This window comes from Saccopteryx bilineata, unplaced genomic scaffold (genome assembly GCF_036850765.1).
Source record: "Saccopteryx bilineata isolate mSacBil1 unplaced genomic scaffold, mSacBil1_pri_phased_curated manual_scaffold_25, whole genome shotgun sequence".
NCBI lineage: Eukaryota > Metazoa > Chordata > Mammalia > Chiroptera > Emballonuridae > Saccopteryx > Saccopteryx bilineata.
In genome coordinates this window covers 452,981-477,861 of record NW_027095451.1, presented here as the reverse complement: position 1 = coordinate 477,861, position 24,881 = coordinate 452,981, and the positions used below count along the sequence as shown (strand labels likewise).

At 44.7% G+C, this 24,881-nt stretch overlaps 1 protein-coding gene and 1 long non-coding RNA gene across 8 annotated transcripts in view; one reads left to right on the top strand and one right to left on the bottom strand.

Annotated features, from left to right (window-relative positions):
* LOC136318286 (asialoglycoprotein receptor 2-like) overlaps positions 1-24,881 on the bottom strand; it is a 190,636-nt gene that overhangs the window by 49,138 nt on the left and 116,617 nt on the right. The gene's annotated exons all lie outside the window — the stretch shown is intronic.
* Positions 1-24,881, top strand: part of LOC136318288 (uncharacterized) — a 198,579-nt gene that overhangs the window by 61,659 nt on the left and 112,039 nt on the right. The window lies entirely within an intron of this gene.

The following is a 24,881-nucleotide window of genomic DNA, read 5'->3' as shown; positions in this document are numbered from 1 at the left end:
GTGGAAAGCAGCCACCACAGACCCAGGTGTGCTGGGAACCGGCTGGCCACTCATCCTGAGCGTGTGCTCTGAGTCCAGGAGAAGCACTGGAGGAGAGGATCCTCCTCTGGCAGGTTTAGCCTGGACACTCTGCCCCTCCCTGGTAGGCCCACAGCTAGAAAATGCAGGGGACACCAAAATCAAGATGAGCCTTGGGCTACGTCAAGTGTCCAGAAAAGGGACCCAAACCTCAGCAGGAACCAGGGCAAATGCAGGCACCAGAGCTAGATTTGTACACCCAGGAACTGGAGGCCAAAGAGAATGAGAAGTAGTATTGTAACTGGAGGTGACCTTGAACAAACCCCTGGAATAATCGCAGTGGCAAGAGGCAGGCTTCCCTGTGCACCCCAGTGGCCTGATTCACGGGAAGGCTGGCTTGGTTTGGAGGCCCAGGATGAACCAGACCTGGGGATGTGAAGAGATCCGAGTGTGCCTACGACAGGCATGGTGGGCAGTACTATAGAGATACACCCTTACAACTGCTTCTAGACTCCAGACAGCTGTGCACCTGTGTGCGAAGGCTAGGCTCTCTGCTGGCCTTCTGTAAACATACATATTTTTGCTCAACATTTTTCTTTAAGAATGATTCTTCACCTGACCAGGTGGTGGCACAGTGGATAGAGTTGGCCTGGAACACTAAGGACCCAGGTTCGAAACCCCAAGGTCGCTGGCTTGAGCATAGGTTCACCAGCTTGAGCACTGGGTTGCTGACTTCAGCATGGAATCATGGGCATGACCCCATGGTTCACTGGACTGAAGCCCAAGGTTGCTGCCTGGAGTCCAAGGTCCCTGGCTTGAGCAAGGGGTCACTTGCTCTGCTGGAGCCCGTCCGGTCAAGGCACATATGAGAAAGCAATCAATGAACAACTAAGATGTCGCAACAAAGAATTGATGCTTCTCATCTCCCTCCCCTTCCATCCTGTCTGTCCCTGTGTGTCTATTTCTCTAGTGCTCTCTCTCTCTCTCTCTCTCTCTCATACACACACACACACACACACACACACACACACAGGAAGGAAGGAAGAGAGGGAGGGAGATAATTCCTCTTCCAGGCCAAGGAAATCATGTCCAGCTCTTGTGGGTGGGAGACACTGGCCCCTCCCTCCTCCTTCCTCAGTATGAATGTGGCTGGGGCCAACCAATTCGAATATCCCCATTCCTGGGGCCCCTGGGTACAGTGACCGGCTTAGGTCTGGGTGTGCGACCCAGGCCCAGCAGTACAGTCTTCCCTAGGCTCTCACCAGAGTTACTAAAAAATAAACTCTTTCCCTGTGAAAACAATGTTGGCTTGGGATGGCCAATGGCCACCTTGCCGCCACTGGAAACAGTCTGAGAATGAAGCCAAGTGGAGCTGAGACCCTGTTCTGACCACCAGACTCCACTGTCCACCTCCTCCAGCTCTGCCTCTCTGCTTCTGCTCCTGCTGCCCCCAGAGTCCCAGGCGTCCCTCTCCTCCACCTCATCCTTCCAGACCCAGCAAAGGGTCCTCTACCATGAAGCCTTGACCTCCCCTTCCCACTGGAAGCAACCTCTCCTCCTCTGAAGTCCCCTGGTTTCCCACCTGTCCCCTCCCTTCAGCACTTAGCACTTGCCACCTTATATTTTACCTATTTATTTATTTTTAGTGAGAGAAAGAGACAGGAAGAGAAAGCGATAAGAAGCATCAACTTGTAGTTGCATCACTTTATTTGTTCATTGATTGCTTCTCACACATGCCTTGACCAGGGGGCTCAAGCCGAGTCAGTGATGTGCAGGAAGAGGCAGAGAAGGCATCTTTGGGGAAGTAGAGTTAAACTGGAACCATGCCCTGGCTGGAGTTTGGTTGGTTGGAGCATCGTCCCAAAGCACGGAGGCTGCCGGTTCAATCCCCAGTCAGGGCACATACAGGAACAGATAGATATTCCTCTCTCTCTCCCTCTCTTGCTAAAATCAGTAAATGAAAAAATCAGGACCAGAGAGGTGAGAAGACTGGGTCAGGCACACTTTCTCAGCATGTAATAGGGGCTGAGTATCCGCGGGACAAATGGGTAACTATAGGATCCTAGTGTGTCCCGTGTCTCTCCAGTCCAGGCAAATGTACCCCCATTCATCACCCTGGCAGGTCACTTCAACTGGCACCCAGAGAGGTTTGACAGCAAACAGACCTCGAACGGTCAACAGAACATGTCCACCTATGTCGCCCCGGCAGAGGGGCTCGCCACAACCTAATGTGCCTCTGCTCATGACTCTCCGGTACCGCTGTCACCAGCACTGGAACAGCAAATGGGTTTTGTCCTGTGCGCCCACTCCAGATCTCTGTCATGGCTGCCTGAAACCCCATGCTAGGGCTGTGAGGTCTGTCAGGCCTCCATGTGAAAGGGTCATGACTGATTGGTAATGTCACAGGAGCAGAGAGTAGTGGCATATGTGTTACGTATTTCCTTGCCACGCAGGGCCCCACACATGACCAGCCAGGCAAGAAATTTCCTTCAGATCTAATTGCCTGGAAAAGCACTCAGCGCCTGCTATCCTTTTCATTATGGACCACATGAACCGTGTACATAATATTTATTTTTCCTGCTTTGCTTACTAATTGGCTCAGAGCTAAATCTGTGGTTCAAATATAGTAAACTGAACAGCACTACGGCCTCAATATGTATCCTAACTCTCTTCCTGATTTTTGACGTATGTAGTTAATCTGCATTTTTCCTAATCTTATTTTTATGGGTTTCCATTTAATTACTGTATATACACATACATATAGATATACACAAATATATATAAAATATCTACATACAGCTCTGGTATACAATATCTACTTTACTTTTTTTTATAAATACATTTTTTTTTTCCTCTTTTTTTTTTTTTTCATTTTTCTGAAGCTGGAAACAGGGAGAGACAGTCAGACAGACTCCCGCATGCGCCCGACCGGGATCCACCCAGTACGCCCACCAGGGGTGACGCTCTGCCCACCAGGGGGCGATGCTCTGCCCATCCTGGGCGTCGCCATGTTGCGACCAGAGCCACTCTAGCGCCTGAGGCAGAGGCCACAGAGCCATCCCCAGCGCCCGGGCCATCTTTGCTCCAATGGAGCCTTGGCTGCGGGAGGGGAAGAGAGAGACAGAGAGGAAAGCGCAGCGGAGGGGTGGAGAAGCAAATGGGCGCTTCTCCTGTGTGCCCTGGCCGGGAATCGAACCCGGGTCCTCCGCACGCTAGGCCGACGCTCTACCGCTGAGCCAACCGGCCAGGGCAATACATATTTTTATATTCCTTACATATCCAAGCAATATACATATATTCACGTGGGCATCTTGATTCCTTTACAGAACAGGATGAAGGAATTAATGAAAGATGGATGGAGGACAGACAGGAAAAAGCAAGAAAAGACAGTCTTTGCCTGAAAGAATTCAGAATATCACAGCACTCAGCTTTAAATAATCTGGGATTAGAGATCAGAAGCCAGTGTTTTGTCCCAGCTCTGACAGGCCACGTTACTGTGAAGGGGAGAAAAATTACTCACGCACACCCCTCCCCACTTTCAGGCAACCTGAGGTTTTATCAACTATTCAATGCATGTGAAACAATCTGCCTCACTTCACTGGGATGGGACTGAAATTAAATGCAGAGGTTCCTGACTGCTAATAAGTGGTAAGGTGCCAGCTACATGCTTGCCACCCACTGGTGTCATCCTCAGTACTTGGAACAACATTCTTGACAACCAGCACACAGCTGTAAATAAGAAGACATCAGCCCTGGCCAGGTAGCTCAGTTGGTTAGAGCGTCATCCTGAAACGTCAAGATTCCAAGTTCAATCCCCAGTCAAGGCACATACAAGAATCAACCAATGAATGCATACATAAGTGGATCAACAACAAATCAATGTTTCTCTCTCCTTCCTCTCTAAAATAAAAAAAATATGTTTTTTAATAAAAGAGGGTGATGGGCACACAATACATCACACAGATCATGTACCAGTGATGTACACATGAAACCTATATGATCCTACTAACCAATGTTACCCCATTACATTTACCAAAAATAAATAAATTAAAATAGAAGAAGGCCCTGGCTGGTGGCCCAGTGGATAGAGCATTGGCCTGGTGTATAGACATCCTGGGTTTGATTTCTGGTCAGGGCACACAGGAGAAGTGACTATCTGCTTCTCTCCCCCTTCTCTCTCTCCTCTCCTCCTGCAGGCAGTGACAGTTGGTTATATCATAGCCCCAGGTGCTGAGGATGCTCAACTGCTCTGAGCACATCAGCCTCAGGCACTAAAAATAGCTCTGTATGTGAGCAACAGCCCTAGATGGGGTTGCTGGGTGGATCCTGGTCAGGGTGCATGGAGGAATCTACCTTACTATCTCCCCTCCAAAAAAAGAAGAAAGAAGAAGACACCAGAAACCTCATGGCCTCCTATACATGCTACAGGAATTCAAAGAGAAATGAGCTTTCAGAGGCCACATCTGCTTGCAATCTTCTTCCCTGCCCCCATCCCCTGATGTCTGAGAGCATGGTTACTGAAGGACTTCAATTTCCTGCTTCCCACAGCAAAAGAAATAGCCCCATCTAGAATCAGTCACGCTCCTCAGGACTGGAAGTGGCTGCCTCTACAGAGAGAGCCTGAGGCTCCTGCCCACTCCCCACTCGCAGTCTCCTGACCACTGCATGAAGAAAGTGCACACAGCACGCATTACCTGCAGACCAGATGAAAGGGGAATGATATGAGGTGGAGTCAGCGGGGCTGTGTGAGGTCACTGGCAGCTGACCCTCACCCATGCCTCCCACCGGACTTCTCAGACATCTCCTGTCCCCTCCTGTCCCCAATCAGAGGCCCATTTAGTCCACAATCACCAGGGTTTCCAGGCTCCTGAATCAGTAGTACCACTGCATTTCAAACAGCAGGTGAAAACGAGACAATGACAGTAACTAGGGTCCCTTTTGACAAGTTTTTCAGCAAAACATGGGCTCAGCCTTTGCTTTCTGAGGAACTAACAGAATTCACACTAGTCGTAAGACTAATTCTAAATTCCAGACTTTGCCCTGCCCAGTCAGGGTTGAAAGTGAAGGCAAAGGGGAGAGAGGCTGGACAGAGTGTTTGTTCAAGTGACAGAATAAGTAAGGTCTATGTAGTTTATCCCTAGGGGAAGATGGATCCCAGGAGATGAGTTATCCAAAGTGGGGGTAGGGACCCTGACATAAGGTAACTGGCATCCCATCTGATGTCCCTCCTTCCCCCCAGCCTTACTGCAGCTGCTCAGTTGCCCAGAGCCCCAAGGTCACACTGTGACCAGCCCCCTTGGGCCCAGCTGACTCTTCCAGGGTGCACCCAGCCCAAGCTGGCATGTTGAGCTCTCTCCCCTGGAAATCTGGGAAATGGGCTAACAGACTGAAGTCTCAACTCAAGTGCTCTTTGGCACAGTAAGATGCAAACTTAGGAACCAATAGAGGGGACATTTTCCCCATGCAGAAATGCCCATGAAACAAAAAGTGGTCTTATGTGAGAGAAAGAAGAGGGGAGCCAAAGAGACTAAAAGCAAAGTCAAGGCAGAGAGAGAGCTCATGGATTTCCCTCTGATCCACGTGTTTAATTCAGCCCTCCCAGGGGCCTGGGCTTCTATGAGATACTTCATGTCCTGGCATTAATTCCCATTTGTTCAATCTCTACTGTTTGCAACTAGGCTAGCCCCTATTAGCCACAAGTCCTAGTTAGCCTGATTAATGTGCTGTCCACTTCCCTACCACCCTCCCATTAAGCAAGGAGAGCTCAGCCACTCTCTGGGCTGATGAAGACTATCTGGGGAGGGGGTGCCAATCAGTGGCCAGTGGAGAGCAGAGGTTTTGGCACTAGAGGGACCTAGGTCTGGCTCCATCTGGTAGGTTGACCCAGAACAAAAACCTCCCTGAAATACAGAATTGTCTCACCTTTGCTACTACTGCAGGTGCCTTCCCAAGTGCACTGCTGGCCCTCTCCAATCTGTTCTCACAGTCACAGCAAGCTCTTCAGAATGCCAGCTCCACTGGCGTGGAAGTCCTCCAGTGGCTTCCTACTACTGTAGCACTGAAACTAAAATCTCCACCCCACCCACCCCTGCCCCCAGCCCACTTAGGGCCTCTGTATTTCCTTCCTTTAAGATACCATATTCTATACACTGCAACTACCCCGATACTCCCACCTGGGGAGTGCTACCACTAATCCTGCTCCTCCACACCCTTTTACCCAATCACCTGTTTTTAAAAACTTTCATCACTGCTATCTCAGAACACTTTCATCACCTCAAAAGAAATCCCTGTGCCCATTCGCAGTCCATCCCCAGTCCTCCAGTTCCCCAACCCCTGGAAACCATAATCACAGTCCTATGAATTTGCATATTTTGGACCTTTCCTCTAAATGGACTCAAATAGTAACTGGCCTTTTCTAACCTCTTCCTTTTTTTCTTTTTTTTCTCTTTTTTGTGTGGCAGAGACAGAGTCAGAGAGAGGGACAGATAGGGAAAGATACACAGAAAGGGAGATGAGAAACATCAATTCTTTGTTGCAGCTCCTTAGTTGTTCATTGATTGCTTTCTCATATGTGCCTTGACTGGGGGCTACAGCACAGCGAGTGACCCCTTGCTTGAGCCAATGACCTTGGGCTCAAGCTGGCGACCTCTGGGTCTCAAACCTGGCTCCTCCACATCCCTGTCCGACACTATCCACTGCGCCACCACCTGGTCAGGCTAACCTCTTCTATTTTTTGTACTGTAATCTTTAATGTATCTTTCCTTCTGCATGCTTTGGGTATAGTTTGTTCTGCTTTTTACTTGTTTTCTTAAGGTAGAAGGTTACTGATTTGAAGTCTTTCCTCTTGTTTAATACAGGCTTTTACAACTATAAATTTCCCCCTCAGTGCTACATTAGCTGTATCTCATACATTTCAGTATGTTGTATTTTCATTTTCATATACAGTGGTACCATGAGATACAAACAGACCAACACACAAATTTTTTAAGATATAAGCTGCGACTCAGTCCATATTGTTGTTTGAGATCCGAGTGAAATTCCGAGATAAGAGTTGTGATTTGGGAAGCTGCTGCTAGTTGGTGCGTTGGCGCACGGGTCCAGTATCGGCAGTTTGATATAGGAGTTGACTGACTTATGAGCTCAGTTACAGAACAAATTAAATTTGTATGGTACCACTGTATCTTATTTTCTAATTTCTCTTGTGATTTCTTCCTTGATTCATTGGTTATTTAGGAGCGTGTTTACTTTCCACATATCTCTGAATTTCCCAAATATCCTTTTGATACTGATTTTTAATTTTATCCCACTGTAGACAAAGAACATACTTTGTATGATTTCAGTTCTTTTAAATTTATTGAGGCTCATCTTATGATCTAGCATATGGTCTCCCAGAGAACATTTTATGTGCGCTTAAGAAGAATAAGTATTCCACTGTTGTTGGGTGGAGTGTTCTTATCTATTAGGTCACTTGGATTATGGTGTTCTGCAAGTGTTCCATTTCCTTATTGATTCTCTGCCTACCTGTTTTATCCAGTATTGAAAGTGGAACCTTGACTCTCAAACTCTTATTGTTGAATTGTGTTTCTCCCTTCATTTGTTAGATTTTTCTTCATGTATTTTGGGGGTCTGTTGTTAGGAGCATATATATTTATACTTTATATATTTACCTGATAAGATTGACACTTTTATCATTGCAAAATGACCTTGTTTGTCTATAGTAACTATATTTGTATTAAAGTCTATTTTGTCTGATATTAGTACAGCCACTTCAGCTCTCTTAGTTACTGCTGGCATGGAATATCTTTCTCCATCCTTTTACTTTCCACCTATGTGTATCTCTGAGACTAAAGTATGTTTCTTCTAGACAGCATAAAATGGTCTTTTTCCCCATTGTGTCAATTTCTGCCTTTTTCTTACGGTGTTTAGGCCATTTGCATTTAACATAATTACTTATGGGGTAGGATTTATGCCATTTTGCTATTCATTTTCTATATCTTCTGTCCTTTTGTTCCTATATTCTTCCATTACTGTCTTCATTTATGTTAAATAAGTATTTCTAGCATACCATTTTAATTCTCTTTTATTACATATTTTTAGTTATTTTCTTAGTGGTGGCTCTGGGGATTACAATTAAAATTTTAATTTAAATTAATCTAGTTCTGTTAATGCCAACTTAATTTCAATATATACAAAAACTTTACTATAGCTTTGTTTCCTTTCCTCTGTGATGTTATGTTATACAATTACATTTTTGTACATTATAAGCCTGCCAAGAGTTTTATAATTATTCCTTTATGCAGAGAGAATGTAAGTTACAAACAAAATACATTCATACCTGTGAAAGTACTCCTTATTTCTTCATGTAGATTTGAGTTACTGTCTACTGTCCTTTCATTTCAACCTGAAGGACTCCCTTTAGTATTTCTTACAGAACATGTCATGAAGGATAGTTTTTCTGAATATAGAATTCCTGGTTGACTGTGTTTCTTTTCACATTTTATGTCATCCCACAGCCTTTTTGCTTCCACTGTTTAAGATCAGAAGTCAGCTCGGTTAGTCTTAGGCACATTTCCCTAATTAAGTCTTATCCTTCAATTCTGAGCTCAACCATCTGTCTCCCTAGATTAGGTCAGACCCTTTTGTATGTACTCCCTGGTGCTCTGTACTTCTCCTTTGTAGAAATCACAAATCCAAGTAATTAAGGATAGAAGTAGCACTTTAGTGGGGGGGGGTTTCTATCATTAGAATATAAGTTCCATAAGGTAAGAACCAGGTCAGCCTTGTTCACCACTGTATTCTCAGAGGCAGCATGTGCCTGGCACACAGTGTCTTTCAAAAAATATTGCCTGGGCCCTGGCCGGTTGGCTCAGTGCTACAGCGTCGGCCTGGCGTGCAGGAGTCCCAGGTTCCATTCCCGGCCAGGGCACACAGGAGAAGCGCCCATCTGCTTCTCCACCCCTCCCCCTCTCCTTCCTCTCTGTCTCTCTCTTCCCCTCCCACAGCCAAGGCTCCATTGGAGCAAAGATAGCCCGGGCGCTGGGGATGGCTCTGTGGCCTCTGCCTCAGGCGCTAGAATGGCTCTGGATGCAACAGAGCGACACCCCCAAGGGGCAGAACATCGCCCCCTGGTGGGCATGCCGGGTGGATCCTGGTAGGGCGCATGCGGGAGTCTGATTGCCTCCCCGTTTCCAGCTTCGGGAAAATGAAGGAAAAAAAAAATTGCCTGACCAGGCGGTGACGCAGTGGATAGAGCGTCGAACTGAAACATGGAGGACCCAGGTTTGAAACTCTGAGGTCACAGGCTTGAACACGGGCTCATCCAGCTTGAGTGCAGGCTCACCAGCTTGAGCACGGGGTGACCCCATGGTCACTAGCTTGAGTCCAAAGGTTGCTGGCTTGAAGTCCAAGGTCGCTGGCTTGAGCCCAAGGTCACTGGCTTGATCAAGGGATCACTCTCTCTGCTGTGGTCCCCCCCCCTCTGGTCAAGGCACATATGAGAAAGCAATCAATGAACAACTAAGGTGCCACAAAAAAGAATTGATATTTCTCATCTCTCCCTTCCTGTCTGTCTGTCCCTATCTGTACCTCTCTCTGACTCTCTCTCTGTCTGTCAAAAAATATAGATAGATTTACTGAGTAAATAAATGAAGCTCATCCTAAAGTAGGCTGAATTACTACTGCCAATTCTTCACCCCTTGTAATTGCATGAGATAGCCACATTCTGCCATGACCTAATGGTAGGCAGTGTACTCCCCAGCCCCCTGGCCTAGGATTGGTCATGTGGCTTGCTTTGACCAATGGGATATTAGTGAATAGGATATGATATGAGCAAGGCTTGAAATGTGCTTGTGCAACTGAGCTTGCTCTCTTGCACTTCTGCCTGTCACCATAACACAAACATACCTTGGTGGCCACTGGCCCAAATGGGATAATAAATGCATAGAACAGACCTAAACCCAACTCCTACGTGAAGCCACACCAATTCCCACTGAGAGTAGCCTAAGTTAGCCAAACTTCACCCAACCCAGCCTAGCAGGTTGGCTCAGAGGTAGAGTGTTGGCCTGGCGTGTGGATGTCCAGGTTCGATTACCAATTAGGACACACAGGAGAAGTGACCATCTGCTTTGCCACCTCTCCCTCCTTCTCTCTCTCTCTCTCTAAGGTGACCAACTTTTTTACAATGAAAATGAGGACAAAAATAAATAGAAGAAAACAGTATCGTAAATAAAAGAAACATTTTATTCACTGCAACAATATGCTATGATAAATGCATAAAAACATTTGTAATATTTTATATTGTAATTATGCTTACATGCCTATTCATTTTTAATAATAATTGTAAGAAAAAAGTACTCATTTAGATACAAATACGTCACATCACACCCAATGGATCAACTTTGCATCGATCGAATGCGGACATTTACAGATTAGTCTTCCAATACCAAAAAGGAGGACATGTAGGAGGACACTTTTCGAGGGAGGATGGAACTTACAAAAGAAGGACTGTCCTCCCTAAAGCAGAATGATTGGTCACCTTACTTTCTCTCTCTTCCCCTCCCGCAGTCATGGCTTGATTGGTTCAAGCTCATCAGCTCCTGGTGCTAAGGATGGCTCTGTGGAGCCTCCACCTCAGGCACTAAAAGAATTAGCGTGGTTACAAGCATGGCCCAAGATGGGCAGAGCATATGGATCCTGGTGGGGTCACGTATGGGAGTCTATCTCTCCTCCTCTAACTTGGGGGGGGGGGACTTCACCCAACCCAACCATGTAGGCAGAACAAATATTATTGCCATATGCCAGTGAGTTTGGGGTGGTTTGTTACACAGCAACATTGTGGCAGTAGATTACTGAGCCATAGGCCCTGGGAACTTTGAAGATGGGGAGAAGTCCTGGGGTAGGTCTTACATCTTGTACTCCAGATGGCACACAGTTGGGTCCAGATCGATTCCATGGGCAGATCCACATCCCTGCTCCCGACTTACAGGATAAACTTCCCAGAACTCTATAGTCCCACAGCTAGGATACTTATCACTAGTAGCAGGCTCCTAGAGCAGCCCAGAGTGTAGCAAGCACCTACACAATGCCAGGTACACAGTGGGTACTTGATAAGAGTTGGTTTTTATCTTCCTCCACCCATACCTCTCACCCATTCCATTACTAGGCCTGAGAACATATCAGCAGAGGCAGAAAAATCTGCAGTTTTCTTCTCTGTTTTGGCTCTAAAGGGAGGGGTGTGCACCATAACCTGCCCCAGGGGATCACCCTTCTTACTGCTCGACCAGGTCGTGGTGCAGTGGATAGAGCATTGGACTGGGACGCAGAGGAACCCAGGTTTGAAACCCTGAGGTCGCTAGTTTGAGCATGGGCTCATTTGGTTTGAGCGTAGGCTCACCAGCTTGAGCACGAGGCCTCCAGCTAGCTAGAGCCTGAGATCAACATGATCCTGGCATGGCTGGCTTGAGCCCAAGGCCACTGGCTTGAGGAAAGCCTCACTGGCTCAGCTTAAGCTCCCCACCCCCCACCATCAAGGCACACAGGAGAAGCAATCAATGACCAACTAAAGTGCTGCAACTATGAGTAGCTGATGTTTCTCATCTCTTCCCCCTTCCCACCTCTCTCACACAAGAAAAAAAAACAGAGAAAGGGACAGGGACACAGGCAGGCTGAGCATACATCCTTACATTGTAACTATGATTCGATGTGATCTACAATTATATTTATTCATTCAAAATCTATTAATGCCTATTTCAAGGAGAACTTGAGGCACCTTAGTGGCTCAATGCAATAAAAAATAATCAATTTAAGGATCAGAGAGAACAGAGGCCAGGCAGAAAGCAGAAAAAAATCTCACCAGAAATCTGATGATTAAAACTGAGCAACACATGTGACTCTCAGCTTTCCAAGCAGCTGCAGAAACAAGTCAACCATTTGGGACCCAGAAGTCAATGTAAAATCAAAGCAGCAGCCCTTGGGTTGTAAACCCCATTCACAGGCGGCTCCAAGCCAAAGGGACATGCGTCAGGCCAAACTAGGAAGATAGCAATACTAACAATGATAATAACCACCATCCACGTGGCAAGCACTGTTCTTTTTTTTTTTTTCTTTCCATTTGAGAGGAAGTGGGGGAGAGAAAGAGAGAGAAGAATCAACTCGTTGTTCCACTTAGTTGCACATTTATCAATTGTTTCTGATAGGTGCCCTGCCCAGGGCTTGAACTAGAGACCTCAGGGTCAAGCCTGCAACCCTAGGATGGAGCCAGTGACCCTGGGACCAAACCAGTGACCTTGATGCTCTGGGAGGACACTCTATCCACTGCACCCTGGGCCAGGGCATAAGCACTGATCTAAATGCTTTGTCCAAGACTTCTCACTTAATTATCATGACAATGAAACAAATACTATTATTACTTACATTTTACAGATAAGGAAACTGAGGCCCTTAGAGGCAAAGCAACTTTCCAAGGCCACTGAGTGAGGAATGGTGGAGCTAGGATAAAAACCTGCAAATCTGAACCCAGAGCTTGAGCCCTTACCCACTAAACAATCCAGTTTTTGCTCTGTTCATGCTGGACCCCCCCTCCCATATCCTGCAGACCCTAAGCACTGAGCCTCTGGCTCAGGGCCAGCTACAGGCCAACCCTCTTCCCTGTTGAGGTCTCACCCCCCACACTTCTGAAGAGCTCCCATCCTGAGACATCATGGCCACTGACTTAGTCAGGAACCACTTACCTCCTGGTGAGCCCCATGCAGACAGCCCACCGAGTTCCCACCTGCCAAGCTCTAGAAGATGCGTCTCACTTTCCTCCCCCACTAAGTCTGCACCCCCAGCACATTCTGCTTGCCACTCAGCCCTACTCCAAGTGTACCTACTTCCAGCTCCTCCCAGTCCGCCTCAATGTGCTATCCTGTCCGTCCCTCGTGCGTGTCCCAGATGCCAACATTAGTCTTAGAGTCTCTATGCCAGTCAGCAGGGCCGACCACTGAGAGCACCACACAGCAAAGGTACTCTATGGCAATGACCCCTGAAGTGCAAACCTTCAACCCCTAACTAGCTGCTTCATGAGCCCACGCTCTGGACATCAGGTCCACACAAGGTGAGGTCAGCCTATATTTGAGCCCTGGCTGCCCCTCTGACCTGTCCTCTTTGCCCTGACCTCAGAGAGTGACCTGGATACAAAGTTTCAATTCTTTAAAATCAATTTAGATTCCATATAGGGCCTTCTCCCTTCCAAGTGTCTCCCTTTGCTAAGCAAATTATCCCATCACCATGTCAAAAATGACCCGGTTCATCCTACAGCACCCAAACTGGAAGATGGGTTTGTGGGAAGTCTGAGGCCATCTCAACCCATGAGATACTTTTGTGTGAAATTAGAAGAGGCACCCACCCCTGTGTGAGGGAGCTTCTCTTCTACCTGTTTGAAAATCATCATATTAAACTGATAATGCCACAAGATGCTCTGCATTCATTTATTAGAAAATCTCTATCATAAGCCACACAAATTGAATTCCTCTTCTATATGGTGCCCTTGTATGACAGCCTGTAACCATGACTTTGACAGACGCAGCATGTCCACAGCCACCTGCATCTCTGGCCAAAGAAGACATCCAAAGCAGTTAGCTACCTGCTCCCAGACACCCTCGAGATGGGGGAACTTTAGGTAAAGAACCATGTCCTGTTTCTGCTGAGCTTAAGCCAGAAGTATAAGAAGCCCAGAGTGGGAGAAAGGTTGTCATGTGCAGGCTGGGGTCATCAGACCCCAAGCTGTGGCTTCTGCAAATGAGGAAAGCCAGCAGAAGGATGAGAACTGGCGAGGAGAGGAGACCAGGAACCGGCTCTCGAGAAGGGCCAAGGAATGGTAACGGGGAAGACACAGGCAACCTGGTGGCTGCGCCAAGCAGCAGCCTGGTCTGACTTTGACAATTTGGGGTTAGAAAGAACTTCACATTCACATCCATCTCTGATCTTTTCTTGGTGAACTTCACCCATGGCTCTAACCAACTGAGTTGATCAAATGCTTTCCCGGACCCTAACATGAACAGCGACAAGCACTGTGGTAACTCAGAGATCAGTCGAATTGGGTCATTGCCTATCACTAATCTGTGTGATACAATATTAAGAAAGAAACAAGGAGAGGACCTAGAAGGGTAGCTCAGCTGCTTAGAGTGTCGTCCCATCATGCCAAGGTTGTGGGTTTGATTCCTGGTCAGCGCACATACAAGAGTCAACAATGAATGCATGAATAAGTGAAACAAATCAATCTCTCTCTCTCTCTCTCTCTCTCTCTCTCTCCCCCTCCCTCTCTCTAAAATCAATATATTAAAAAATTGTCGGGAGCCAATCCACTAATGCTGGCTAACTAGGTCACAGCAGAAGAAGATCCACAACTGCTGGTTGACAAAGTCACAGCAAAAGAAGATAGAGTCACCGCAGTAAAGACCAACAGCTGCGGGTTGACAAAGTCACCGCAAGGAAAGGCATAACGATACTTCCCCTTTTAATCTTTTGAATTAATCTGGCCTTATATCCCCCCTTTTCCTGGGTGTGTGCTATTATTTGTGGCACAGGGATAATAGTACCGTGCTTTCCCTGTAGATTTGTAGTAATTTCTTTGGAAATGAGACAGAAGATGTAAGTTCCACAGAAAAGCCTGTAAGCCCCTTGATCTGGGCTCGTAAACATAAGAGGCTGGCTATGATATCCCTCATAAAGGGTTAAGTTTGTAGGAGAATTTCTTCTTATTAATCATGTTAGAAAGAATATAGTTAAAACTTAGCTAGTATATGAATATAGTAAATAAATAAAGTTTAACTAGACATTAGAATCTTAGGTAAAGTGTAGTGGAGTGGCCTGTTGCGTGGCCTTGGATAGGAGTGCAGCTGGCTAGTAAGAATGTTTTGTTAAGAGACTTGTTTTATGACTAAAGGCAGTTACTGGGCTTTCTCAGTAAGATATTCTCATAAAATTTATATATTTTCCCAAGGTTTTTCGTTCAGATAATAAAGAGAAATATGGAAGAATCCATAGAAGCATTAGCAATTAATGCCTTCTGATATTATGTTGCTTCTAAGCTATCTTGCAGGTGCACTCTATATATCTTTAAGCAAAAGTTACTCTTGATGTTATGACAATTTCTTAATAAGCAAGCCTTTTGAAGTCTTGTAAGAAAAATTAGGACACTGCATGAACTCAAGGCCATTTGCCTGAGCAAGCGGTGGGCCTTTGCTAGTCCTTAATGATTTCGTCTGCTAATCTCTCTCTCTGCACCCTTAACTCACAACAACAGTAGAGTTATTAATTAGTACTAATCTTTTAGAAGTTTGTACCAATATTGTTATTGCTATTGTATAACTGTACTTTGAATAACTTACCACCTGATTTATAGTTTATAGATATGAATTAACTGTTATCTGGAAACATGTAACCATAGTGAAACAAAATACCATGTGATTGTAACTTAGTGTGTATGCATAAAAAGAAAGCTAGACTAGCATTTTGGTAGAGATGCCTGGCAGTAAATGCTAACTAGAGAATAAAGAGAAAGAAAGAATTCGGCTCTCTCACTCGATTTTCGCCGACACCGTCTCCTCCTGTGGGACCCCTGGACCCCCCCCCCCCCGGGGCTGGACCCCGGCAAAAAATTATTTTAAAGAAAGGAACAAGGAGAGAATTCATTTCTTTTTTTTAACTTTTCTTTGTTTCTTGTTTGTGTGTGTGTGTGTGACAGAGACAGAGATAGTCAGAGAGAGGGACAGATAGGGACAGACAGACAGAAAGGGAAAGAGATGAGAAACATCAATTCTTTGTTGCGACCTTAGTTGTTCATTGATTGCTTTCTCATATGTGCCTTGACCATGGGCCTTCAGCAGACTGAGTGACCCCTTGCTCAAGCCAGTGACCTTGGGCTAGAGCTGATAAGCCTTGCTCAAACCAGATGAGCCTGCGCTCAAGCTGGCAACCTCGGGGTATCGAACCCGGGTCCTCCACATCCCAGTCCGACGCTCTATCCACTGTGCCACCACCTAGAGCAGAACAATTTTGATGTTGAGACTTCTTAGGCAAATGGTTTCTGAGGGAGGAGCACAAGAACTTTGGGTCTCTAGTCATTGTTTTCTGATGACCACACTGAACACCCTCTCACCCAAATCCCTGTGCTATATATACATCAAGAAGCAAGAAAAATGAATCTAGTTTCCAAAAATGAAGTCCAGAATATAATATATACCCCTACAGTTTACCTTCTAAATTAAGCTGATGTTCTCCAGTAACTTTCCACTGAGGACTGATAGAAAATTGTTCCAAAATTGGGAACTAAATGTAAAATGGAGGGGGGGCTCATAAGCCCAAATATCTGAAGTAGCTTTGCTACAAATTTAAAGGTAGATGTAAAGTGACTACCTGTTTGAGAGTTCACCTTGTCAGCCCAGGAATCCAAGTTTCTAATGGGGCCATGTAAAAACTCAGGGAACTGGTTAAAAGCCCTGAGTTTTAGCAATAAGAGGAGCACATTCCACTCAATTCTTGGTGCTAGTGGTTGGGAACACTGTATCCACAGCATTCTTTGGTTGCAAGCAGCAGCAACCAGGTCTGGATGACATAAGCAGGAAGGAATACACTGGAGAGATAACCAATAGCTCAGAAAAGATGAGAAGGCTGAAGACTTTGATGTAGAAGAAAACAGAAACTCTGGTAGCTGAAAGTCTCCAAGTCTCATCAGCTGCCACTGTGGGAATAAGTAGCTCCAATACCTTCCCTTCTTGCTTCACTCTGCTCGCCTTGCAGCTCCCAGAATGGACAGCCTAGTTGAGTAGCCCAGCTCAGGGCAAGGCCCCACCCCTTGACCTGGTGTGGTGACATGGCTGTGTTCACTCTGTAAAGATTATTCAAGCAGTACACTCAGGATATGTGCAGTTTTTGGAATGAAGCTTATGCTTCAATAAAAGTTGCATGTAACTAAAAGAAAAGTTTCACCTAACCTATGACCCAGCAATTCCATTTCTAAAAGAAGTAAAACACTAAGAGAAATAATATATATAAGAGAAATGAAAACCTATCTCAATAAAGACTTATGACCACTTTACTTATGACAGCCAAAACAAAAAATAGCTATAGTTCAGGGTTGCCTGGCGTGTGTTGGCGCAGTGGATAAAGCATCACCCTGGAACGCTGAGGTCTCCAGTTCAAAACCCTGGGCTTGCCCAGTCAAGGCACATATGAGAAGCAAACTGGTGCTTCCTGTTCCTCTCCCCATCCTTCCTCTCTCTTCTTTCTAAAATCAACAAATAAAATCTTAAAAAGTTGAAAAAAAAAAACAGTTCAGGGCTCAATAACAGGTGAATGGATAAACAAATTGTACATATTCACACAATGGACTACTACTCAGCAATAAAAAGGAAACAGCTACTGGTACAACAGGGAAGAATCTGAAACATTCTATCAAGTGAGAGTGAAAGAAACCTTCAATGAAAGAATACATACTGTATAATTCCATTTACATGAAGTTCTAGCACAAGCAAAAGTAGTATGTGGTAGAAAAATCTGAATAGTGGTTAATTCTGGAGGCGGCGGGCAGGGACCGCCTGGGAAAAGGCAGGCGGGAACTTTCTGGAGTGATGGTCATGTTCTCTATTTTGATAAGGGTTTGTGTTGCACAGGTATGGGTATTTATTTATCTGCGCTCCTTGAATGGACGTAAGATTTGTGTATTTCACTGTATGCAAACTTTACCATAAAAAAAAATAGGACTTAATGATAAGCTTTCTGACTTAATGTTTGACTGTTTTGTTCTTCAAAAGATGCTATTAAGCCTGATCTGTAGTGGCTCAATGGATAAAGCGTGGACCTGGAAGACTGAGGTCACCAGTTCGAAACCCCAGGCTTGCCTGGTCAAGGCACATATCCAAAGCAACGAATTGGTGCTTCCCACCCTCTACTCCCCTGTCTTTCTCTCTCTCTAAAATCAGTAAGATCTTAAAAAAGAAAAGATGCCATTAAGATAGTCAAAAAGCAAGACAAACGAAGGGAACATTTCCAACACATAATAAACAAAGTATTAGTTCCAGAATGTGAATATGGAAAGATCTCTTATGAATAACAATCTAATAGGAAGAAAATGAGTAAAGAGAAGTACAGGTGGCCTGACCAGCGGTGGCACAGTGGATAATGCGTCGACCCGGAACACTGAGCTTGCTGGCTCTGAGTGCGGGCTTATCAGCACCGGGTCATTGGCTTGAGCGGGGATGGTCCCCACAATCCCAGACTCACCAGATTGAGCCCAAAGGTCACTGGCATGAAAAGCCCAAGGTCACTAGGTTGACCAAGGGGACACAGGCTGGGCCCTGGTCCGGGCACATACAAGAAGCAAGCAATGCACAACTAAAGTGAAACAACTATGGGTTGATGCTTGTCGCCTTCTTTCTCCCTTCCTGTCAGGAAAGGAAAGGAAAAGGTCTGTAAATGAGGAAACACAAATAGTCCATACACATGTTCAACCCAAAAATGTGAAGGGATTAAGAAGTACAAATTGGTAGTTACAAAACAGTCATGGGGATGTAAAGTACAGCATAGGGAATATAGTCAATAATATTATAATAGCTATGTATGGTGCCAGGTGGGTACCAGAATTATTGCAATGATCACTTTGTAAATTATACAATTGTCTAAGCACTATGCTGTACACCTGAAACTATTATAACATAAAATATTGTCAACTGTAATTAGAAAGAAAAATAATCAATCTTAGCAGTAATTACCAAAACGCCAAGTTAAACCACAATGAAATACCCTTTCACACTCACCAGCTTGGCAAAAACTACAAATGTGGATGAAACTAAGCATTGGTGAGAATGTAGAGCAACAAGCACTCTGACCAGGGCAGGAGGGACTACACACTGCCTCTGTCTGGAAAAAAGCAGGAGGTGAAAACAGCCTCTGACCTTATCATTCTGCTCCCAAGAATACATCCCGGAGAAACTTACATATATAAAGGACACTGACAATAGTAAAGAAGAGTAGAAACAACCCAAATGCCAGTCAACAAGTGAGAGAGTTAAATAAACTGGGTATCTTTACAAAGCAGTAAAAAAGAACTATAGTACCTAACCTGTGATGGCTGGTTCAAAACCCCAGGCTTGTCCGGTCAACTCACATATGACAAGCAATCAATGAAAAACTAAAGTGAAGCAACTATTCATACAATCTCACTCCCTCTCTTTTCTCTCTCAAAAGTCAATAAAATATTTTTTAAAAAATCTTGCCCTGGACAGATAGCTCAGTTGGTTAGAGCATCACCCAAAGCTCAGGGGTTGCCAGTTCTATCCCCAGTCAGGGCACATACAGGAGCAGACTGAAGTTCCGGTCTCTCTCCCGCTCTTTCTTCCTCTTTTTCTAACATCAATACAATAAACGTGTTGTTTTTTTTAAATTACCTAAGGGAAGAAAAAAGTTTTAACTGCTGGCATGAAAAAATTCTCTGAGGAATCTCCACCACACACACAAATGTATCTAGTAAAAATATGGAATACCCTGTGATTCCACCTAGCAAAGTTCAAAAGCATACAATGTGTTAAGGATATAAATGTAAGTGGTAAAGCTATTAAGAACAATAGGTTAATGATTATAACAAAATCCAGGTTAGTGTTTCCCTGGGGCTGGGGGAGGGAGGAAGATCCATGTAAGGAGCAGTATAAAAGGAATTTCTAAAGGGTTGCTGATGCTCTGTTTCCTAAGTTAGCCGAGCACACGACTACTGTACTTTACTATTCTTCTTTACACTGTACATTTCTCATATGCCCTTTTGTATATATAGTTCACAATGTTTAAAAACTCAGTAACTTTCTTACATTCCAACAGTCCCCAGTTAAAAATAAAATGTAAAAAAAGAAAAGAAACATTTTATTCCCTAGCAACAAAAACATAAAACACCTAGGGACAAACCTAACAAGAAATGTTCACAACTGCCATGAAGAAATCTATGAACTTTACTGGTTTCTATAAAAGAAGAGATGATAGAAAAGAATAAATAAATAAATACAGGACAGACCATATTTCTAGAGGAAGACTCAATATAGGTGTTATTTTATAAATTCAATATTATTCCAAATTTGATTATAAAATTTGTAGAAAAACAATGAAATGATTATAAATTTCAAATAGAAGAATGAATAAAGAGGCAAGCATAACCAAGGTTATTTTGAGAAAGAATTTGCACTGCTGGGTATTAAAATATATGAAGTCACAACAAAAAATGATAGTGGAAGAAAAGAGATAGATTAATGGAAAAACAAAGTCTGGAAGCTAGTATGATAAAACTAACATTTAAGGTTATCTCAATACACCAAAGTTGCAGGTTCAATCCCCAGTCAGGGCACATACATGACTCAACCAATGAATGCGTAAATAAGTGAAACAACAAATCAGTGTTTCTCTCTCTCTCTTCCTCTCTCTCTGAAAAAATAAATCAATCATTAAAAAACCCTTAAAATCAGTCAGGGGAAGGGAGGAAGGATAGCTAGTGTCTAAGACCAAAACCCTAGTAACACCTAATTACTGAACCTGGGAGGCTAAGGAAGGGGGGAGTCATCATTTGTCTTTTGTACCTTTTAAATTTTAAACATGATTATAATGGATATTCAAACAATAAATTTAAATTTAAAATATAGTTGGCGGGAGCCTGGCCTGTGGTGGTGCAGTGGGTAAAGCGTCGACCTGGAATGCTGAGGTCACTGGTTCAAAACCCCGGGCTTGCCAGGTCAAGGCAGATACAAGAAGCAACTACTGTGAGTTAATGCTTCCTGGTCCTCCCCCTTTCTCTCTCTCTCTCTCTCTCTCTCTCTCTCTCTCCTCTTTCTAATAAATCAATAAATAAAATCTTTAAGTGTGTGTGTGTGTGTAGTTGGTGGGGAAAGAAACTAAACTGAAAGAACTGGTGGACAAGTTAGAAAGAAAATCAAAGGCTTTTCTCACATCATATACTAAAATAAATTTCAACTGGGTTAGAGATGAAAAGAAAACATGCAATGAAAAAGCTAAAACCAAATAAAGAACCAGAAGAAACTACAGGTGAATATTTATCTGACCTTGGGGTAAGGAAGATCTTTTAAACCTAAAAAAGCAAAGGAAGAAATCATAAAATGAAAGGACTGATGTACTTAACCATGTGCTCAGAATGCCATAGAGACTGGGTCACTTAAACAACAGACATTTATTTCTAACAGTTCTGCAGGTGGGAAGTTCAAGATCAAGGTTCCAGGAGATTTGATTCTTGGTGTGGACTCTTCCTGGCGTGCACACAGTGGCCTTCTTGCTGTGTGCTGAGATGGCCTTTCCTTGGTGCATGCAGAGGAGAGAAAAGAGAGCCAGCTCTCAGATGTCTCTTCTAATTAAGGGCACTAATCTCATCAAGAGGGCCCCATCCTCATGGCCTTACTTAACTCTTATTACCTTCCAAATGCCCCATCTCCAAATATCATCACACTGTGGGTTAAAGCTTCAACATAATGATTTTGGGAGAACACAAATATTCAGTTCGCCATACCATATATACATTAGATACTTCTCTATGTTTAACAATAACAATAGAAAAACAATACCTGACCAGGCAGTGGTGCAGTGGATAGTGTCGGCCTGGGACGCTGAGGTCCCAGGTTCAAAACCCCGAGGTCGCAGGCTTGAGCACAGGTTCATCCTGCTTGAGTGCAGGCTTTCCAGCTTGGGCACAGGATCGCCAGCTTGAGCGTGGGATCATAGACACGACCCCATGGTCACTGGTTTAAGCCCAAAGGTCACTGACTTAAAGCCCAAGGTCACTGACTTGAGCAAGGGGTCACTGGCTCAGCTGGAGCCCCCTGGTCAAGGCACATATGAGAAAGCAATCAATGAACTAAGGTGCCACAACTATGAGTTGATGCTTCTCATCTCTGTCCCTTCCTGTCTGTCCCTGTATGTCCTGATTCATTCATTCCCTCTCTCCCTCCCTCTCCCTCTCCCTCTCCCAAACACTGAATTGAGAAAAAAATGTGTCGCATATAAGTCAACCAATATTCTTATGGATAAGTAAACATGTTTAATAAAAGGCAGATTATAAATCACTTATATAGACTGACCTCAATATTTAAACACTAAACAATGGTTATTCCTAGAGGTTGGGAATCACAGATTTTAATTTTCTTCCTTGCTTTGGTATATTTTCTAAATTTTCCACAACAAACATGAATTACTTTCATAATATTTTTTTAAATGACCATCATTTTCAAGAAGTGTTATGCCATAGTCAACCAACATCAGGGACAGAGAGAGTTCCATTCTGAAAACTTTAAGGATGGTTGACAAGTCAGGTGCCCTGCCCCGCCCGGAGTCTGAAAGGCATGATCCATCTCGCTCTATGAAGGAACCCCTGAAGGAGGCCAGTACCTCTCCCCAGAGGAGGCAGGCATGATGGGGATCTTGCATCAGTAAAAATCCTGCCCCATGAGAAAGGGAAGACTTATGTGAGATGGCTCCAAAGTGACAGGTCAGACCCAGAGACGGAACAATTAAAGAGGCAGATATCAGCTTAAAAGAGGGAAGAATTTCTGCCTATCTAAGCTGCCCCTAAATGCAAAACACTATACATACAGTGTCTCTTGTCCAGGTCCATCCATGACTCAGAGATGCTTGGAGAAAGGTATCTTACATCAGGACAAGAGCTAAACTAGACATTAATTTTTAATTATATAAGTACTTTTTCTTTTAAGAATTTTAAAAAGTAGTCTCCTTAAAATGAGTAATTTGAGGTATATAAATTATATATGCATAAAACTATTAAAAAGTATCAGAGAGAAGGCTAAATTACTCTTTGATCACACACACACACTCCTAGTCCCTAGCCCCTTCCTAGAGATAACAGCTATTATCAGTTTGGAATGCATTTTTCTAGACCTTTCCATATGCTTTTACATGTAGGTAAGTATATATACCTGTATTCATATAAAATATACATATAAAGTATGCCCTTTCTTTGTTTTTTTTGTTTTTTGTTTGTTTGTTTGTTTTTTTGCATTTCTCTGAAGCTGGAAACGGGGAAGCAGTCAGACTCCCACATGCGCCCGACCGGGATCCACCCGGCACGCCCACCAGGGGTTGATGCTCTGCCCATCTGGGGCATTGCTCTGTCGCGACCAGAGCCATTTTAGTGCCTGAGGCAGAGGCCACAGAGCCATCCTCAGCGCCCGGGCCAACTTTGCTCCAGTGGAGCCCTGGCTGCGGGGAGGGGAAGAGAGAGACAGAGAGGAAGGAGAGGGGGAGGGGTGGAGAAGCAGATGGGCGCTTCTCCTGTGTGCCCTGGCCGGGAATCGAACCCGGGACTCCTACAGGCCAGGCCGACGCTGTAGCACTGAGCCAACCAGCCAGGGCCATAAAGTATGCCCTTTCTAAAAAGGGCATCATCATGTATTTATCACTTTGAAACTTGCTTTCTTCACCTTACAATCTTAGAGATTCATCTACATTATTATATAAAGGTCTAAATAATTATTTTTCCCATGGCTTTATAAAACAGATCCCTGTGAATTTATTATAACCTGGCATTTTGGCCAACCTGGCATCTTCTGAGCCTCGGGTTTGTTCCGTCATTCCTCCTTACGATTCCAATCACTGCCCAACAATGAGATGGGCTACCCTCGTTCCTGGCAGCATCTGAGCACAGGCCGAGTGGCCACCCACCCTGGATACTCATTGAGGGGACTCCTGAACGGGGAGGAGGCCCTCTGAACCCCAAGATGCTGCATCTCTGTGAATTAGAAGATGAGTAAATGAGAAGAGGGTGGGAGCTGAACAAGAGGAAACTTGACAAACTCTGTCATGAACTTAACTGCAGGAAGGCGCCAGACCCAAAGACAAAAATACACCAATACGTAAATTAGGCGTGAATGCAGCTGTGGGAGTCAGGCAGGGCAATACTAGCAGTGTGCCTCCTCACCAGGTACACCCACCACCAACTTCGTATGGATCCCACAGCAGGCACTGCAACACCCAACGGATTAACTGTCCATAATTTCCTAAATGCTTTTACATTATGTGCTAACTGATTCTATTCCACAGAGGCTTAACTGTGATCTTTCTTAAGGCGCCCCAGTATTTTTAGCCACATATAACTGCCGCGTGGAAGAAGGGCTGCTCTCCCAGTGAACACTGCTTACTCTACAAGCCGGCGCACAGCCCTTGACACCCGATGTTTGCAGGCAGCTCGCTGCTGTGGTGGGTTGAGAGTATCTGTGCGACTCTGTATTCTCTCCATATTCTGCAGTTTCTCCAAGCCAATCTGGCATCCCACAACAAGCAGAAGGCCACAGATACCACCTCTCTTACCATCAGTGAGAAAGGGGCAGCTTCACCTACCCAACTCGGCAAAACCCGAACTCAAACCCAAATCCAACTGAGTGGAGGGGGACGGGAGCACACCAGAACTGAGAGTGGTCCTGCTCCCAATCCCCAGGGCTGTCCCCTCTCAGAACCTAGGTGCCCCCCACCGTGTCACCTCCAACCTCTCTCAAGAAATCTGCGATTCCAGGTAGAGTGACGTCAAGAATGTGGCTCCTATATGGAAATGAAGTGTCTGTATTTATGTCCTGGGTTTAGGGTCACTGCTGCCTTTTTCGCTGAATTTTACTGAAGTATGACACACATACACAGAGAAGTACACATATCAAAACTGATGGGATTTGGGGATTGTGAACACATCTATGTGACCAACACCCAAATAAAGAAACTAAACCTTGCCCTGGCCGGTTGGCTCAGCGGTAGAGCGTCGGCCTGGCGTGCGGGGGACCCGAGTTCGATTTCCGGCCAGGGCACATAGGAGAGGCGCCCATTTGCTTCTCCAACCCCCT